Source organism: Falco rusticolus, chromosome 2, assembly GCF_015220075.1.
Source record: "Falco rusticolus isolate bFalRus1 chromosome 2, bFalRus1.pri, whole genome shotgun sequence".
Classification (NCBI taxonomy): domain Eukaryota; kingdom Metazoa; phylum Chordata; class Aves; order Falconiformes; family Falconidae; genus Falco; species Falco rusticolus.
The window spans coordinates 70,343,293-70,363,572 of NC_051188.1; the positions used below are offsets into that span (position 1 = coordinate 70,343,293).

At 39.7% G+C, this 20,280-nt stretch overlaps 1 protein-coding gene across 18 annotated transcripts in view; it reads left to right on the plus strand.

The window, feature by feature from the left end:
• Positions 1–20,280, plus strand: part of INPP4A (inositol polyphosphate-4-phosphatase type I A) — a 131,102-nt gene that overhangs the window by 10,535 nt on the left and 100,287 nt on the right. The gene's annotated exons all lie outside the window — the stretch shown is intronic.

Sequence of the window (20,280 nt, forward strand, 5' to 3'; positions counted from 1 at the left end):
TGCATGCGGCAGTTAAAAAAAGATGTCAGGGAACTTATGTGGCAGTAGTATTGTCAACCTTGGATGTTTGGAAATCACAGGAAGCCTTCAGAATTGTGAGGGTTGTTGAAATAATCCTGCCATAGACCTCATATTTTTCTCCCAGCTTTGGGAGTTCTTAGGTAGCTCCCAATCTTGATGGTCTCCATCACTAATATAGAGTAAAATAGCATGCTGCATGGTCGCCTTACAGGCTGCTCTTCCTGGAAACACTTGTGTCTTTAAATTTTTTGTGTCAGTGGTACTGAAGGTCTAACATGCATCCTTCCCTCTTTATGAGTTGACTTGTAAGGTATGTTTCCAGGCTCTAGTCTGATAGTGATAAGGTGAAAGGTTTTGTCTTTCTTATGTGTAATACACGCTTCAAGGACCTGAGACTTTCAGGAGAAGGCTGGGTGTTGTGAGACTTGGGTAAAATGATCAGAAGGACCAGTGATTCCTGAGGGAATAATTGTTGGAGATTCTTCTAAACATCTGTGTTTCACTGAGGCCCTTCAGAGTAGTTATGAGGATGGGCAAATCCCCACCCTTTATATAGGCTTCTAATTATGTCTGGATTTGTGTAATTGTATATGGTTGACTGCCTTAGGGATTCATGGTGCAAAACTCCGCACAGAGTGCCAGTTTGGTGCCGACATCATATTTGTGTGTATTGTATCTACCTGGAACATCTACAAAGTGAAAGGTTAGTGAAATGCAAACAAGTCCATTTTATGGTGTTTCTGCAGCAGAGCAGTATCAGGAGCTACACAGTCTCTGAAGTAGAGGTTTTGAGCCAAATGTTTCATGGGAAGCATTTACTTTCAGGCTGCTCCTGTAGCCAGTACTCTGACCCTCCCTGTTGTGATGAGTGCCCTCTCAGAAGCATTCTGAGGTTCTGAGAGCACAGTGTACCCCAGTAATTTCCATCTGGGGCCTGCTACTGAGATACATAAGTTAGACCTTGCCAACGGTTGGCCTAATTTAAACTGTGATGTCTAAGGACTGGAGGACGCAAGAAGTCGTAAAAAAAAAATCTATATTCTTGCCCTTTTTTTGGTTTATTGTTTAGCATCTGGGATGGAGAGCCCATGAACACATACGCCTCTAGGGAGGGTAATGTGTGGCTCTGGAAGGAGAAGAGCTTCGGTTCACCTAAAAGTGTCAAGAGCTCGGAGAATAAAAAAGAAAATATGCATTAGGTCTATAAGTAGAAGGTAGTGGGGATTTTTTTTTTCAGTGGTCCTTTTTTGCTGCAGTTAGGCTTGCAGATTAGGATTAGACTAGAACTGATACCGTTTGAAGTGGTGAAGCCATGAAGGTGGCAAGAGATATACCTGAACAGAAAGGGTACTTGCAGAGCACAAGTTGAGAGGCATGAGCTCTCTGTGAAAGTTTGACAGGATTAGGAAAAGCCATATTTATGAGTTGTAGGCAAACAGACTTTTAAATACCTTTACATTAATTTATGGAGAAGATAGGGAAAATATAATTTACCTGTCATTATTTTTATGATGCAGCTGATGGGGAGGAGATGATGAAAGACCCTCTAGATTTATGGTCAAAGATTATGAGAGCATAATTTAGAGAACTGTGAGAAGCAAGGCTTGAAAAAACAAAACAAACAAAAAAACCCAAGAAAAAAACCAAGGAAGAGGAACAGTGAACTCTGAGGGAACTTTGGTATTACTGAATTCACAGAATTAGCAGTCAGAAACTGAAATCACCCAAAAGTCTAAAAATTGGAGATTTGCATTTCTCAGAAAGAAAATGAAAGGAGAAGCAGCCCTCTGCACGAATGTTCAAAATACTGAACAAATGCTTGAAAGGAATACCTTCAAGGCACTGTGTGAATTAGAGGGTCTAGTACAGAGGCTGTGTAGAATTCCTAAGTGATAGAATTTCCTGTGTTTTCTGAATCAGCCTCCTAAAGCATAACAGGAAAAAAGAAAGGCAGAAAGTGAAACATGAGGTTCCCATGTTGACTGCTACAGATAACTAAATTAAAGAAAACTATTAATAGCAGTTGATACAGATAGAAATAACATTTCACTTTGCATGATTATCCTAAAATACTGTGTCTCAGATGCTTTGATCTTAGTGATGCTGATTAATATAAAAACTTCTTTAATGGTTACCCTGTGGGTAGAAAGACATGCAAATGTAGTTAATTTCCAGAGAGGAAGAGAGGTGACTTAGGAATAAAACTATGGTTGCCCAATTGACTATGTCTTCAACAAGCCATTGACACCAAAGAAATGGCTTGTTATCCTGTTGTCAGTAATCCACAGTCGTGTTCTCAGCTTTCCTGTTTCCATCAGCAGCAAGATACATACCAGTTTCTTCTCTCTTGGCCCAAAGAACAGCTCTTTACTTCTGACTGAACGCTGGTTTAGGATGTTTCTTAAGGTGGGACTCATGTGGCTGTTGTGCGTTTGCGCTGGAACTTTGATGTGTTGCTAAAATGTTAGCTTGTAGTCCTTTCTGTCTGGTAGGTCTGAGTGCCATGGCATATTGGATGTAAAAGGTTTTTTGTTTCCTACTGAACCCAGATTAAGAGGGTAACATCCCATGAGTAAGAAACTCCTCTGTCCCCCTCTAGACTAGGCAGCATGATGGTTGGTTCTGGTCAGAGGAACAGCCTCTGCCTCTGTAGAGCTGTTTCCTGTCCTTCCTGAAGCGAAAGCCTTCCCAGGCTCTCAAATGGAAGTCAGCCCCCTTCCCCATCTGGTCGCTTGCCTCTCTGTTTACTTTTGAACAGCTGTTGCACCCCTTTAACAAGGTGAATGGGTGTGTGTTGAGGAATGGTTTGGTTAATAGTATTTAAAGGCATTGTGCAGGTGGGTAACTGTAGGGAAAAGATTGTTTTGGTTGCTTTTTTTAGTGGAGGCACTTTGTAATAGAGTCTTGCGTTTGCCTGAGGTTACTGTTTGCAGACAGGAATGAGGTGTCATGATGCAGGATATATTTGTGCTTTCCTGTTGTGGTATGTGTGCTGGGTGTAGACCTGGTTTTCTCCTAAATGACGTGTTGCACGGGGCTGAGAGCAGACATTGTGAGTAAGGTAATGGGGGAGGTAGCTGAAGGTTGAAAAGGAAGATAAAGCTACGTATTTCCTTTTTACGGTCGGGTAGTTTTGTTTTGTTGTTTTTTTACATGGTTTTGGGCATTCATTTGAATATTCTTAAATAACATTTAGTGAAGATTTGTGTGCGAAAAGGTGACTGTGCTTGTGTGTGTATATAGCATGTGCTCATTTTTATCAAAATACCAGCAGGGTTGATAACCTTTCTCTTCTTGTGACAGCCCAGCTAAAGCCATTTTCCATGTTGCCTTTCAGGCATGTGTGCTGCTCTTGTCCCTCCAATTTTACACTAAGAAACTCTGCCATATGCTGTTCAGGCCTGATATTCTAGCTCAGTGTGCTTCAGATGCTCAAAAAAGTCCTTTCCCAGAGACCGCCTCTTCTGTCACATTTACATTTGACAGTGATATTTTGGTACTGATGAATGTGTATGACATTGCATTTATTGGGTGCTTAGTTTCTCCTCAGCATTGAGTATTTGGTGCTAGCAAGGGTGGAAATAGGGGCAGGGTCTAGGCTCAAAAAGAGAAGTGTTCCTGGCAGTAATGGCCAGCGTGGAAATCCTTGAAATGACACGTGATGAGCAAGTTCGTAAGATGAATAGTAAGGGAGCGGTCTCCTCTGGAGAAAAGGAGGGACATGAAGCTGGAGTTGGAGGTCTGTGATGTCCCTGTGATTTTTAGTGGAAAATGTGGTGGTCAGGGGAATAATGAGAGGGACCTGTTGGAAGGCTTTGGAAATGTGATACTGTCAGGCTGATTGGCCTACTTTTCCTCTGAAAAGGATTTGGTTAACAACTGTGTGAAAATGTACCAAATGAAAGTGTAGCTCCACATAGCAGCAGCAGTCCCTACCTGTCGGAGCTGGAGTTTCTCTCTTCCATCTGCTTGAATCTGAATCTGTTGCTGGCAGCAGTTCAACCTCCAGACTTAAAACTGAATTTCCATATTCAGAGCACTAGATGTTGGCTTTCAGATGGAAGTAGAGACAAGTTATCTAGTAAAGAGTCACAGAAAATCTGCTGCTGTCTGCACCTTCACTTTGCTGATACCACAGCTTTTAATATTGCACTCTTAATTAGCTTTATGCCCTGCTTCCATTTCTTGGAGCCAGGAGAATGCTTGAAGCGATGTGGGTTTGCTCCTGTTGTTGAAGTACTGATTTCAGGCAAAGTTGAAAGGCACGTGTGGGGGAGAAACATTGTTGCAGTTTGGTAACATGTTTAAATAATTATTGTTTTGAGGTGTGATGTCTCAAAACCAGTTGTCTGTATTTTTAATAGAAGTCTTTTTTTTTTTTTAGTTTGTTGTTAATATAAGAATATTTTGGTTTTATGAAAAGTGTATGCAACACTTGAGATGACATTGCGTAGATTATCTATTTTTAATGCCAGAGTTTTAGCCTCTCTAGAACAAGATATTTACTTAATCATACTCTGTTGGATCTTACCTTCTTTTCCCACCCATCTTTTTCACCCAGTTTAAATGGCTGGCTAAGGATATGTTCTTTAGATGCATTAGCATGAAATTTTGCAGATGGCCACTAGTCTTAATACATGTGAAGCTGTGATCACAGTTTTCTAAACAGTGCCAGAGATGCTGAATTATGTTTGCAATATTGCCAAATCTCTTTAATCAGTCTTGACTGAAAAAATGATGGCATAAATCCCAGATTAGTAATGGTGCTTCAGTGAGTCATTAGCAGTGGTTGTCTAGATCTGATTGTAAAAGATACTTTTTACAGATGTAAATGAGCCAGTGCAGGGCAGAAATGGAACTGCTCTGGTGTGGCTTAGGTAGAGACATTTTTAGGTTCTTGGGCATCTATGAGAAGATGTAATAATTTGCTCGACATAGTACTTTGTAGCTGGAATCTAGAACGGAATGTTTTCTGCTGAAAATAATTTATAACTCAGTTCAGGTGCCGTTTCTCTGTTGTTGCATCAGCTGTTTGAGCTGAGACTAGAGCAGAGTGGAGAAATGTGGCTTAGCCCAACATCCTGGTGAGGTGGTAATTGCACAAGCAACCATAGACTCCCGCTAATGGTGGCTAAACAAGGCAACCCGTATGGTGGGGAGGGAGCACGGGGGCCTGGATTGTGTGTGCACATACATTTTAGTGGTAGGGGTCAGTACTGGGGACCTTCATCTTCCCTGTCCCTGCTTTGCTGGGAATAGGAGGGGAAGGGCTGTTTGTGTGTTGCCTGCCCTGAGTGGAGAGCCCCTCTCTGCCACTCACAGTGGTACCCACAGGTACCAGTGCCAGGCCAAAGTGCACAGTAGAAATGTTTGATGCTAAACTAAAATATAAATGCTCATCTGCAAGGACTTTCAAGCTTGCAGTGTTGTCTCTGTAATGAGTATGTTGGGGGACATTGGTGGTGGTGATTTTAGGCTGGCTATCAGCTGTGTAAGAGAATTGTCCATTGCAAAAGGATTTTGTGCAGCTCTGATACAAACCAGGTCTCCTCTTGTGAGGCCGAAGGTGTTTGTGAATGTGGTTGGTTGGTTTTTGTTTTGGGTTTTTTTTTTTTTTGGTTAAAGTTTTGAACTGCTGAAAGGTTGTGTTTTGACAGCTCAGAGGGATTAAGTCTTAAACAAATAGTGTATAAAGTTTGAGCAACAACAGCATATTTTCCTTCACGCTACAGGTCTTGAACTGGAAGGCCTGTTTTTAATGAAAAAAGACATCTACACAGAAAAAAGGCCTCTTTGTTTAGGTCACCTTAGTTTCATACAAGTATTAAAACGATCATTTGCAAAGCTCCTGTCCAGAAATATTTCTTAATTATGCAGGCTTAAGCGAGCAATGTGATTAAACTTTTTCCTTTATTCAGACTAAGAACTTTGTTTGAAGAACATGAATTCACTTGTCTTCTGCTTGGATTGAATGCTTCTTCTTTTAAAGCAGTCTATTTCTGCTCACTAAACAAGAAACAGGAAAGTGAAATGTTCAGTGTTTAAATCCTACTTGGAAACATCTGCATGAAAAAAAATTATGTACATTTTTTTCTAGACATGTGCTCAAGTTGTAAGAGAAAGGATATAATAGGCTTTACTTTTAGCAGCAATGATGTGTCAGTTATTTTTCACCTTGCATTTTGTCTGGACTCTTTGAATAGTGATCACTTTTATATGTGCAGACATATATTTCTAAGATATTTGTTTAATGTTTCACTCTTGATATCTAACAGTCTTACTGTTAGAAACAGAATTTTACATTTGTATGCCAAAGTTTCAAGGCCAATATCCATGAAATAGCAGTATTTCATTGAACCAAAGTTTCAGTGACATCTGTGGTATCATATACTTTCCAAATTCTTTAGCAATTGTATGTCCCAGGTTTTAGAGAAAAGTGTTTTCTCAACTAAAATTGCAGCAAAGCTTGAAATCTAACTTTTGATGTAGGTGTTAACAATTCTGTTTTCTAACATACCTCCAATAAATGAAAGTTCAATACTATTTTGCCTGTGTTACAGTAGTAAAAATCAACTATTTAGTAAAAGCTCTGTAAAATCACTAATTGTTAAGCCAAAGTATAGTGTCTTGGACAGTAGAAATACTTGGAGATCTCAAGATGGAAATAATCTGGGGCTTTCTTCACAAAGCAGATGCAGGAGGTTTTGTATTTTTGTATTGTCACTGATCAAGTTTATAATTATAAAACAAACAAACCAACAGTAAATGTGGCAGCACGCTTATTTCTATTTTGTGAAGAAAATAATTGTAGAGATTTCATGATTTAAGTTACCATTTTCACAGGATTTTTAGAAATTTCCTGTATTTTTGTTTTTTAGATTGTGATTTCAGATTGTCTTTGACTTTATAGTTAGTGAAAAACAAAATATTCGAGAAAAAGAGTAAGTTTCTGGAGTTTGTATATCTCACTGAAGTGTATTTTTATATTTGACTTTGAGGTGTTTTCTTGATGAAGGAAATGCAAACTACTTCAGACCAAGCATGGGACAACAGTATCTGTAAGCTAGTCAAATTCCTTGGTGGTTTTTCTTCAGTGACTTTAGTTCAAATAGAAGGGAAAAACTATATTCTCATGTATAATTAATAGATATCAACATCTATTTGTACAAAGATGGTTTCTACATAAACACACATCCTGTACTCTGGCTTTGTGACAGTTCTGTATTTCTGTGTGGTTTTATTTTGGTGTGCTGTAAAACCCTGAATTTTGTTTCAGATGCTAAACTTGTTCAGATCATTCTTTTTTCCCCCCCAGACAATTCTAAATGTAATTAAATGTATTGCACTGTATTATTTCAGTGTGGTTTTTTTTCTTCTTTCTTTCATCCTTCCTCCCTTTTTAAGTAAAGAAAACAAATCCCACAAATCTCATTTAATATTTTTGGATTCCCACATCTATTTATGGCTGCTTGCATCATGGGGAAAAAATGCAACATGGCTCATAGGATGGTGAAATAAAAGGCTATATGTGGCTGTTAACTGGTGAGAGTTTCAGTCCTTTTGGAATATCCCAAGAAAAAGTATAAGGGCAAACATAGTAGTTCTTTAGGTTTTGGGGTGGTTTTGTTCATTTTTTGGTACAAGTCACTATCTATATTAGAAGCTGCAGGCTTTCCGCTCCTTTACTGCCTCTGATTTTGTCCAAAGTGATTGCTGATAGCAGGGATGAACAGCTGTGGGTGGACAGAACCCAGTCTGTGACCCCCAGCAGTGCAAGAGGAGATGTGTCAGCCTCACAAAGAAAGCACTGTGGCGCTGGGCCGAGTGTTCAGCATTTCCCTTAGTTCTGTTAGTTCTTAACATACGCAGCGCAAGCGTGTAAAGTTATGCTGCATATGGACTGTGGGTTTCCTAGGTTGTTATGCCCGGTACTGCTTTAGCCAGCTGTCTCTTTCTGGACAGTTGAATGAGGCTGGGGGTGCTGGATTTGGTAGGTGTGTTTTGAATGTAAGTTTGGTTTTACAGAGGGATGCCGAGTGTATGACAGTTGCTGTTTGTTACAGTGCAATCAGTAATGATCTTGCTTTGGAAAAAGTATGTGTTCTTTCCCATGCAGTGTGAATGCAGGCTTTAAGACACAAAATATTCTTGATGCCCGAGACATTGAAATGAGTGCTTTCTTATTACTCGAGGAAAACAAAGTATAAAAAAGGAGACAACTCTTGATGGTAAATTATTATGATAATTTATTTGCTGGACAGAATTGTTGCTACCCTTGAAACTGGCTTTTGATTTCAGTGAAAATGAAAACAATTGGTAGCTGTCTCTTGTCCAGTGTGTTATTCGGGAGCTCTCCAAAAGCAGTGAAAAGGCCAATCAAAATATTATGGGTTTTTTTTCTTTTGAGCTGTTGGCTGCTTTCCTCTTTGAACTTGACCTAATAATCACAGATTTGCTTAAGAGAAAGTTCTGGGATACATTTACCATTTTTTGGATATGGGCACAGAGAGAGCAAATAAATGAGACATATGTAGATGGTTTTCTGCTCAGAAATAGGTGTTTGTATACACATCTGTGGGTGAGAAACACAAATATGCAAACTTCAAAGTGCAAGTAAATTAAATATACACAGAAAATCCTAGATTTGGCTTTATGGCTGTACAGGGTATATATTCAGGTAAGTAGGGACAACAAACTAGAAACTTTTGTGCATAACAAGATAGAATGGAGATTTAATATTTTCTGATTTTTTCTTTTTTTTTTTCTTTTTTTTAAAAAGAATTTCAAGTTCTGTTTTGTTGCAGGATCTTAAGTAGCTGGCAGTATGTGAATGGAGTTCATAAGTACACAAAGACTACACAAACCCCTCGTCTTTGCTTATGAAACCTGCCAGGTCTCCAGCTCAGGGAGTCTTTTTTCTTGGCTCTACTTGGTATCATTAAAAGCTGCTAAAGCCAGTCTGAATTGGTCGGAACAGACCTTTTACAACCTGGATGTTTTCCTCCTTTTTTTGGTCTGATTTGTCGCTTCCTTTGACATCACTGGGTGTTGGATCAAACCTTTACTTCTGTGAAAACCTTAGAGACCGGAGATGAAAAAAGCATCTGTAAGTTTTTGTAGCAGGATAAAATGTAAGTTATGCAGGAAGGAAGGAGCGCTGTTATTTAAAACAGCCTCATAATTTTGTCTTGGTAGCAATTGTTACATTTGTTGCAAGTTCATTAACTGACTTCCTACTGTGGTTTGTGCTGCTTGTGGTTACAGGCAATTAAACCTGAAAGTCTCATGAGCAACACTTGCTGTAGGTTTAGGTGGAGGCAGATGTCATCTATTGTACAGAAAAAGGCCACCTTCTTGCATTAGAGTCACAGCCCTGTAGCCTTACATTTCTGCCTCTAAAACCATGCAGTCTAATGAAAATACACAATGAACATCTAACCCTTAAACTGTGCATTTAGATCTCCGCAGCCATAAATGATGAGAGGTTGTAGTACTTGTTTATACCCGTTTTGCGGTTTATTTTCAAGTACAGTGTTTTGTTGCAGGATTTGCATTTTACCTGAATTTCTCATCTGAATGGTTTTACTGGGTAATAACTGCTCCTGCAAAGGTAGAACTTCAAAGTGAAACAGACTGAAGAGGAGGGGAATAATTTGTAATTAATCATGTGAACAGATAGAGGACATGTTCACAATTATAAAAAAAACGTATATGTGTATTTCTGTCTCAAGTGTGCATAAATGAAAAAAAAAATCTTCTAGTGGACCACTGAAGGTAATTTCTAACTGAGCTGTTCTTCCCTCCTGGAATGTAAATCCCAAGAAGTTTGAAACAGAACAAACAAACATGAGGGAAGATAATAAGCGATGTACAGAAAACAGAAATACTACTAGAACTTATAGCTCTTTGGTTTTAGATGAAAAAAGTAATTTCTTTTAAACAAAATGACATCATGTTCTGGTTCATCAACAAAGTCTGAAAGGTTTAGCTCTTGCAGGTGAGAGTTGGGGTCACTGTGTGTTGCTTCTTTGGGGAATAGAAAAGCTCTACTGTAGCTTTGGTGTCTCTACTTGCAGCCCTTTGGAACTGAGAAATGATTAATTGAAAGACAAAATACAGGGCTGGTAGTTAAACATAGTTTAAGCAAAGTTCAGAGAATTTTAGGTAACTCTTGGAAACCAGCTGAAACAGGATGTGCTTGTTTGCATCAGTATTACTGTTTCTGTAAAGGCTGTAAGTGCACTCATTTGTCTGGGCTTCAACCCAGTCCATCAGTAGTCTGAGGGACATGTCCCTGCTGTTGGAAGTAGGATGGGAGTGAAGGACTGACTGAGATTGGTGCTGGTTTCACCAGTAAAATCTGCAGGAAAAAATGATCTGGCTTGAACCTACTTGCTTGTGCCTTCTCAGGTAGCCTTTTGAGAAAGTCACGTAGTAAAGAGGTGAAAAATTGTACGACTTATTAGCGGCATGACGTCTTTCTGCTGAAGGGTTATGGGGATAACAGGTGCAAGCCAGAGGCAAGTTGAGGTCTGAAGCACTGACAGATTTCAGGTGGAGCTTGGGGATTGCTATCTGAAGGTAACAGGTGTAGTCAGAGAAACCTAAGGTCTCTGCAAAGTTAAATACTTTTGGGGTTTTTTAATGCTTTTAATTTCTGTCACTAGAATATTTAAAGTGGTTTTGCTGTATTAAGCATGAAAGAAAGAAACAATTGTTAAGAAGGATTTCTTAAGTAGTATGCATTTAGCAGTAGAGGTTCTCCAGTTTTGCTGTAACTTTTGCTTATACTTGTCAAAAAAAACCCTCAGAAATGTGGATCACAGATGTGTTAGGCTTTGCTAATCTCTCCTTTTGATATGCCTTGTGTCCCCACAGATTCTCTGTCATTATTTTTTGTTAATTCATTGCTAAATTGAATGTTTCAGCCATATACAAAGTGAAGCAATTCAGAGTTACATAGAGTCATTGATAGTGCTTCCTAGCCATTTTCTAAAGGGGACACATTTGCACAGGACACTTGAGACAGTCATGATTAATGTGTATTGAATTTCTCCTTTGGCAGCTGTGCTCAGACGCACAAAACTCCTGCCTTGGGAAACTGAATTATTCCTGTTTGTCACCCAGTCCTACATACTGAAAACAGCTTAAAGTCATGCATGGGTTTTTTTCTTGTGCTGAGTAAGTTTTACCAACATCGGTGAATGTACTTGCAGAATAAGGAGTTACCTGACTGGAGTCAGTGTTTTTAATAACTTCTGTTAAAGAAATTGCCTATAACCATAGGGAAAACCAGCTTGTCCTTGAGCATTTTTCAGAAACAAATTGAAAGGAGCTACTAGAGGGAGAAGGGGAGGTGGCTTTGCTTGTGGATGTATGGCTACTGAGTCAGAGGGCAGCAGTAATTGAGCAGGGAGCACCCTGTGATGTAGCAATGCAGAAGAGATGCCTGTGTCTTTTTTAGGGGGAAGTCTGATGTTGGTGCTGTCCTTTTGAGAGAAAAGCACTGTCCTTATGGAGGGAACCAGCTCACTTTTTCCGTGGCTGTGGAAAAGAAAAAACAAAAGTTCATTGCCAAGAGCCAAACATTACTAGAATTTACGATGCACAGAAAACTTAGGGTTGTGTCCAGTATAGACTGCCTAAAGTAATGTTAAAAATCAGCAGAGTACTTGCTCTGATTTTTATTACCATATCTACTATTTTTTAGCATAGGAAATGTACTTAATGTACCGCTTGAGAAGCCCAAAGAATGACTGTGTCTGCAGAACTATTAATTGGGAAATTTCTATCTTATTTGTGTGGCTGTCATCTTGATAACTCTCTGATCCCGGTGTTAGTAGTGGATTAGTGGAAGTGAACAATCATAATTTTCATAAGAAAACCTCTGAGTAGTGTCTTGATTTTTATCCTTGACTGACCTATCTCCTGACTTCTTTGCATGTGTTACATGGTGAATATTTATATTCAGCATGCAACAGTCTCTCACAGGGGTGGTCTGGTATGTCAGAAGATGTTCTTCCTTCATGGCTTCAGCTGCCCTTGATCTGCAAACAATTCAGCTTGCCGAAGATGTATTTGGACTGATTTTGTCTATTCAAGTTAGTGACTTGAGGACCAGACTCTTTATCCTGTTACTACTGTTTAACATGCCAGCATGTAGTGGTAATCTTATGCAGGCATATTCTTAGCTCACTGCAGATGTAAGGTTATTTATATGTGTAGTTCACAGGGGAGTGAGGTTAAGCTAAGTGACTTTGCTTTGTGTTTGCTGTGGTTCAGCTGATGTGTTATAACCTGTTAAACTTCAGTACTTTCATCCTGAGCTTTTATTTTTATAGCCGTACATCTAGATTCTGATTGTGACAGCAGGTCTTCTGAGCCAAAGAATGGTGTTTCTGTCTTTTACATCAGCACTTTTCATGTGTCTATTATGTTATGCTATTTTGATTCTAACCAATATGCCTTTAAAAACAAACAAAACCCCAGCTGTTATAAAAGTGTTGGGTTTATGGAATAATATCTGCATTGGATAGAAAGTGCTAGTTATATCTGCTCTTTGACATTTGCTGTTCTTGATCAGTCCCTTAATCTTACTAGTCCTTGAAAAGGCATCACATATTTCAGAAAGAATAAGCTGCAATTCACTCTGCCCCGTACACAGGCTAATACTACATTGTTACTACATTGAACTAAGCCTTACTTTCATTTGGTTGCTGAATTTTAAAAAAAGAGAACGTATTTCTGTGGTTAGGCCTTAGTCTAACATAGTGCAGGAGCAAGTCTTTATATGTCTGTTTTGGTTATCACGTGCATTTTCATGTGAAGAGCAAGCTGCGGTGTTAGGAGTTCTTCCTTTTCTCATGTCTCAAGATGCAAGCTTGTTTCAGACATCGTGGGCCAGTTGAAGGGATTCACAACAAACAAATAGAAGTCATGGTCTTTCAGTGGGCTAGCTGGTTCTTCTGGTTCCGTGGCTGAAATGCTGTGGCCGCAGGATTCCTGGGTCTCCTATCAGTTCATGAAGGATAGCTGGCAGCTACCTGTGGCAGCTACTCTGTGTCTGCTCTTCCATTTCCTCTCCCGTTCCTTTCAAAAGGAACAGAATGTTTGGTTGTGTTTTGTGGCAACATGGATTCTCCTTTCTACTACTTTCTACCTGGGCTAAGTATTTCCACAGTATTCCAGTCCAAGCAACTGGAAGCTGGTTTGGTTGCAGCTGCTGTGCTCAAAACTCACTTTTCAAGGTAGGTGTAAACACTGATGAGGTTTTAAATAATCCTAAGGGGAAGGTCCTAAACTGAGTTCCAGCACTTGAACTTCTGTGTTTCGTGTCTTCAAACTTCCCTCTGCTAAATCATGAAAGAGCAGAGATTTGCAGTGATGGTTACTTAGTTTTAGAAGCCAGACCTGAGACTTTTGCCTAGTCTTACCATGTTAGCAATTGAGCAGAGTTTCTAGTTCCTGATAAGCTGTATAGCTCTGCAGCTGCTTTAAAACTTATGACCCTGCCCCAGCCTTGGACAACACAAAGACAGAGCATATATTTTGTCAGCGTAATGCTTCTCCTAGTAGTTTCGTTCTAAGGTGGTTTTCTGCCTTGATTTTCTTTGCAAACATACCTTTCCTTGGTTTGATCTTCACTCTCCCAGTGCAGCATCATGTGGCTGAATGTGGAACTGGGCAGTAAGATGGGTAGGTCTGTACCATCATCTTAATGTATTTGCTGAACTTAATCTAAAGGGATGCCAGTTTTGTAGTCTGTGTAGCTTCATGTTCTAAGTGACATTTCTTCAAGAAATGTAGTAAAGGATTTCTTGTAAATACAAGAGTTACTTCTTTGGCACAAATTTTACATTTCTTAAAAGGATGCCAGGAGAAAACCGTTCCTGTCTTTACATTTAAAAATTACACCTGCCTATAGGCGTAATTTTCAAATAGGTGATTAGCTGTGGATGATTTTGTGGCAGCTCTGTTTTAATCATTCGAAGGGTTACAAAGCAGATAAACTTGGCAAAATAGAGCAAAATTCCTAAAAAACTATTTGATTAATTTTGTGTTTTCACCTGCAGATAAAGGTAAGTGCTTAATTGTGGTGCACGTGTGCATGAGTGGGACATTGCCTTTAATTAGCTCCAGGCATACAAGTCTTACCCTTTAGCACCCATATGTCAATCTATATGATGCAAAAATAGATTGTTTTGTTTGTTGAAACTGGTGATACGATTTTTCAGGAGATTGACTACTCTTTGGATGTTTAACTGTGTAGTCTCTGTCTAAAATAAAACATACCAGTTTAATTACCTACCTAAAAAATGGTTTTGTCTTCTGGTTTTTTGTTTTTGCCTTTTTTTTTTTTTTTTTTTTAGTTTTAGGGTTGTTAGTTCTCAGGCTTGAGAGATTGAGGGGAGGGTAAAAGGAGTAACAGTAATTTCCTGCATTGTTTTATTTTTGTGCTTGCAGATGATAGTAGAAGCACTCTGGGACTTGATAGCAGCTTAGAGATTAGAGACATCCTGCTCTGCACCAGCTGCTTTCGGTGCTCTCCCAAGTTCAATGCTAAGGATGCTACCCAGTGGCTCATGTCTTGCTGGGGTTAATTTTAGGCTGTTTTGAAAAACTAAGGCTGGTCGGCTTTGATACACAATTTGGGGTATGTTGAGTGTTCTGTGAGCAAAAGACAGTTTTTCATTCTGACCGGTGCTTTATTCTCCACAGTGCTGCATCTAAACCAGATCTGTCGTGTACTTTAGCTGTTACTGTCTTTAGTTTTTTAGAAACCAGGACGAGACTGGAATACCATAGTACTGTTTGTTATCTATGTACCTTTTCCACACCTTCCTTCACTGCTCTTTGTACTGAGAGAAAACTGATGAGTAGGAGATTTCTGAGGAAAAAGGAGGATAAGCAGCCCCTGAAATTTCCAAGATGCAACGAAGCAGTTATGTTCATTATCCCTTCCTCCTGTATTTGTTACCTGTCTCCTCAAGAAAACCCTGTACTTGGTAGCTCCTCCTTTGGAGTACAGAAAGAAGCATGTGCACTTGCAGAGGACAATAAAAGGCGACTACTTCAGGCAGCTGTGTTATAAATTTCAGGGTGTTGATAACAGAGTATCATAGGAGGTTTAAACTTTGCAGTACCATTTTTCCTTTTTCTGTGGTGCGTGGCTTCTGCGCTATTAGAGGCCAGACGCCACACAGTACATTTCCCAGCCTGCAGCCTGGGCAGTAAAATACCCTGTGGAGGCTCTGCACAGCAGTTCTTCTGGAGTTACTAATATTTTTCTTCTTGTTGGCTTTTCTGTCGGTGGCACATAATTCTGAAAAATGGTGCTAGAGCCAATCGGCAGTGCAGCACTTGGGGAAAGCGGTAGTGACTATGAAGGAGTATTTCTGTCATGAGTCAAAACCCCGGGAGTTTCAGGCATGGGTGGCCCAGAACAGCATCCAAGCTCAACACGTAATGTTTTTTGTGTAATTGATCTACAGCATGCTCAGGGATTGTGGAATATTTACATAGCTCTGTACTGCATCTTCAGTAGCCAGGCCTTTGAGTGTTGCTTAATGGGAGGCCAGGAGTTTCCGATCTGTGGTACGTGAAGTGGTGGAAACTTCCATGGTATTGCTTTCCCTTTATTCATTATTACTGCCTTCAGTGCATTAAAGAGGATAAGCAGACCTTAAATACTTCATGTTAAGCAGCACTTGCTTTGATGGAAGAATGTTTTGCGTGATGGTAAAAGGTTAGTCCACCGAACAAGGATGGGCTTGATCAAAGAAATGACTTTTGAAGCTTCTGGTGACAGAGTTGTATGGTTTAGTGTCTCATTTGGGTTTCTGCCAGTCAGACTTGAATTTGCAGGGAGTGATGGGTTCATACCAGAAAATTCCGTTGGTCAAGATGTGATTAGGACCTTTTTCCAGGCTGAAATCTGCGGAGGTCTGCATGGCTTTTCAGGCACCTGTGTCAGTGGAAGAGGCCTTACCACTGCAAACGAGTACAGCAAAGTGTTAACAGCCTTTCAACTTCAGCCTAACTTTGAAACGGAGCTGAAAAAAGTTTTTTCCCAGGGACTTGACAAACATTGTTTTTCTTGCCAAATAATACTTCCATAAAGCTTTCCTGATGATCTCTTCCCAAGTCCTTTTGTCTCCTCTCTCTCCCTTTACTGTCACAGCTTGGCCAGGCATTTCATTTCCTTGTGTTTGCTCCCGAGCAGCCTGTCAGTCAGGCAGCTCACTCTTGTAGCTTACAGACATGTGCCTGTGTCTCTGCCTGAATCTCTCCTCTCCTGAATCCACGTTCTCGGATCTTTCTCCACCATATGGTTAACTGTGCTGTTTGACCTGCCCTGCCATGCTTTCCTCCAAGATGACCCACTGTGCAGTTTTGCCATCACTTCTCCATTTCCTGCTCTCTAAACCAGTTTGCCCCATTGGCAAGCCACCACAGTGCCATTAATTCTCTCCTTTCAAGACCATATGCTAGGAACTGCTCTCAGGTTGGTATATTAACTGGAACTCATATCCTCTTGATCGTAACATCGATCTTTGCCTTGCTGAGAGTCTTGATTTCCCAGCTCTGACATTTCCTCTGTTTCTGTCTGTCATCTTCTAAAAACATCTCATACCTCACAGCCAAATTCTTCCCGTTTATGTTCTATTTTGAGCTCTGCTTTTACTGGATAGTCTCCCTATTTAACTTTAGCACTTAAGCCGCTGCTTATACAGCGCTTCTGTATATCTTTTGTGGATTTTTTTATTTGTTGGTAGGCCAGATTGGGGCATATTAGCACCAGCGACTTCATCCCCTCTGCAGTTTTAGAGGGAAGTGAGCACCTTCAGAGTGGAGATTCTTGACACCGAAGTTAGCAGCTTAGTTCTGGCTTACCTTAGATGCTCTGAATTGCATTCTGCCTGTCTTGTTTGTGAGAAAATAGAGAATTCAGTGCATTTTCTGACTCCTGGACATAGTTCTTAATGTAGTCTCTTCGGTAACCACATTGCATATAAGGGGTATGTGTGGATTGCAGTCATTTTCAGCTATTACAGAGATCAGAGGCATTACAGAATTTTAAGCCATGACTTTAATTTATGTTCTTAAATATTTCTTTATTCTCGGTAAGCAGGCTGCATCTGTAGGAGGAATCAATAGTTTTGTTTCTTTAATGCAGTTTTTGAAGTTCCCGCTTTTCCTTTCCATTTTTTTTCCCCTTTAATGGAAGGTTTTCAGTTAAAAATGTAACTCTGCAGACTATGTATTTCCTCTTTTTAGTACCTAAATTACAGGCTTTTAGCCTGTAGTGATATGGAACATTGGAGTAATAAAGCTGAAAAGGCTTCTCTTATAAACAAACAAACCAAAAGTTCATAGGTAAGATACCAAATATATGTTGCTTTGCTGTGTGGAAGGCTTTTTATGTGGGTTAAAAAGTGATTATTTCCTTCTCACTCTTACATAAGCTATAATTGCTACTGATTTCATACAAAGTTACTATTTGTAAAAAGGCTGAGGCAGGTCTTCATGATGTTTTTTGAACCTGCAATCAGTTATTCTTTGAGAGGAAGAACCAGGGGGGAAGAGTGGGTAGAAGAAATGTGCACCATTTTTGTACAAAAAAAGGCTTGTACTGATTAGCTGCTATCTAAATTATAGTCTATAAAAGTAAACTTTAAGCTCATTTATATGAAGGTGACAAAACTTTTGAAATAGTGTTTGGCCAGTCTTTGTATGGTTTCAGGCTATTACATGAATTCCTAAAAAAGACAGTCTATTTGGAAACGCTGTCTAACAGGTGCTGCTTGCATCTTACCCTTTTTAGGCCCACTGTTAGAAGAACGACACCTGTACTTTTGCAACTGGTTTAATGTGAGGGTAGCTTTTACTTGTCTTCCTTTAATTTTAATGTGTTCCTTTCCTTTTCCATCTTAACTACAGTTGTTACACTGAATTTCAGCCTGTGTGTTTTAAGACTCCTTCCATAGTTACGGGTGTCGATCATGTCGTTTCCATACCCTGCTGTGCCTGGCTCAAGGGAACTACAGCTCTGGGCTGGTGTTGCCCCTACTTGTGATTTCCTTACTGAGCTGGTACTGTGCAGTAGCTGCCCGAGCTGGAGATAGTTCAGTGGTTCTCAAGCTAAATGGAAGGTTCTGAAGCCATAAATGACTGTCCTTTGTATTAGAGAGAATTTCTTACTCGGATTGTGTTGAAGAACTGACACTGATAAAGGCTCTGTCTTTCTCTGCCCAGCTTTGTGTCTCCATTCAATCTTGATATAAGCAGCAAAGATGAATTACATAGTATTCTATTTCAGAAGCCCTTCCATGGAGTGTTATTAGGATTGTTTTTTCCCAAGAGGAATTAACAGAAAATTAATGCTATTTTGGATTATAGCAATCAATAAAGTATTTTTATACTATCTGTCTTTATGGCTCTTGCAGACTTATGCTTGTGTTGGTGATTTTGTATTTATAGCCGGCCCTTTTCAGTATGTCATCTTTATCTCTAAAAGGATTTCATGAGTGTTTGAAATCCTCAACTTGCAAAAGCAGATGTATTTTGTAATGTACCTTTCTAGGAATGTGACTGTCATTTATTAGATAGTGCTTTAAACAGTTCTACATTGATTAGAATCAACCTCAGAGATTTGGAAGGGGAGATAAATGGATATCTTTCTTCCAAAACTAAGCATTATCCCCAAATTACATAATAATACCTTGAAGGAAAGCTTGTCCAATATTTAGTGCACTAATCAAAGCTTAAGATTCAGTTCCTAAGACTCTTTGGGTAATGTCAGGCAAGTAATTAATAAAATCATTACAAGCTAAGGTGGGCCCTAGAAACTTGTGCCTCTGAGCTTAGACTTTGCTTCATTCTTCCATTTGGAAAAAACCCACAAAACAGTAAAACACAACCACCCAATCCCACACTCCCAGAAAGACCCCAAACTGACGAGCTGGGGAGAGGGAAACCTTACTTTCCTTTGGTTTGGGTTAAAAACTGTGAGGTGACCTGGAGTGTAGGTTACGAGGATAATGTGACTGGTTGCTTCCCTGACGTCTGGGTGCATGCTTTTCTCTATCCTGGCTCTGTCTCAGGTGCAAAGCACATGCCAACAGACCTGCAATTTTCACCAAACTAATCTCCACGTCAAGGAAACCTTGGGTTGGTGGCCCAGGCAAAGCTGGGAAGGACAGCTGCAGCTCCCAGTGGTACAGGGCAGCAGGACCCGTGGTCTGTGACTGCTGCGAGCCTCATCAGGCAAGTGCAGGAGTAGCTACTGTGAGTTCCAGGCAGCTGAAGTACATCACAGACAGAATTAGAAGGTGGAAATAGGGGAGGGCTGGGTAATAGAAAATACATGTTCTACTGCCTTTATAATATAAAAGCCAGTAATCTTGCCAGTTTAGGCTGGTAGAACTGAACTATAAACAAAAGGTTGTATGTGGAGCTGCGCACATCACTTCTACATAGCTGGAATTGTTTGGTGACTTAGATGGATCTGTTCAACAACTGAATGAATGGATGCGGTACATTTGATGGGACACTGAGTGATGAAGGCTCTGCAGAATCAAAGGATATAGATACCAAAAAATAACTGTAAAGTAGCACTGTTAGCGATGTTTTCCATTTAATCATAATTCTTTAATACTAATCACGCTTCCTTAATACAGACACACAAATGTTATTAGAGAAGGTCGATGAGACACTAATAATGCATTAAATCTGGTAATCAAATGATGCAGTGTCTTCAGTAGTTATCTGCCTGGTCTAATTCCCTTCAAATTTAAGGAATCAAAGTCTTTTCCCAAAACACTGTACGATGCAAACACCTGTAATCTCTGGTCTCGCTTTAGTCCCCCAAACATCCCATGCAATGAGACCTTTTACCCTCCTAGGGAGTGAAAATAATCTAGAAATATATATAGCAATATGTCAGTGCATACTTTTGCATTATACATAAACAAATGAAACTCATTTAAAAAAAAACCCCAAAGCAACGACTTACAACTCTGATATACCACCTGATTTTCCAATAGATACACGGAAAGACATCATAACAGATGGAAGTGCCAGCAAATGATGCACAGGGGTCTGTTAGGGGCAGTCTCTATTTTTATGTGCTTGAAGAAAAAGAAAATTGTTTTTTAATAAGGAGATTCTGGGCTGATTCTTATTTTTCTATTTGCCTTCTCTTATTATCTGTGTAGGTTAGCTTATTTGTTGTTGACTGTTCATAGGATAAGACATAAA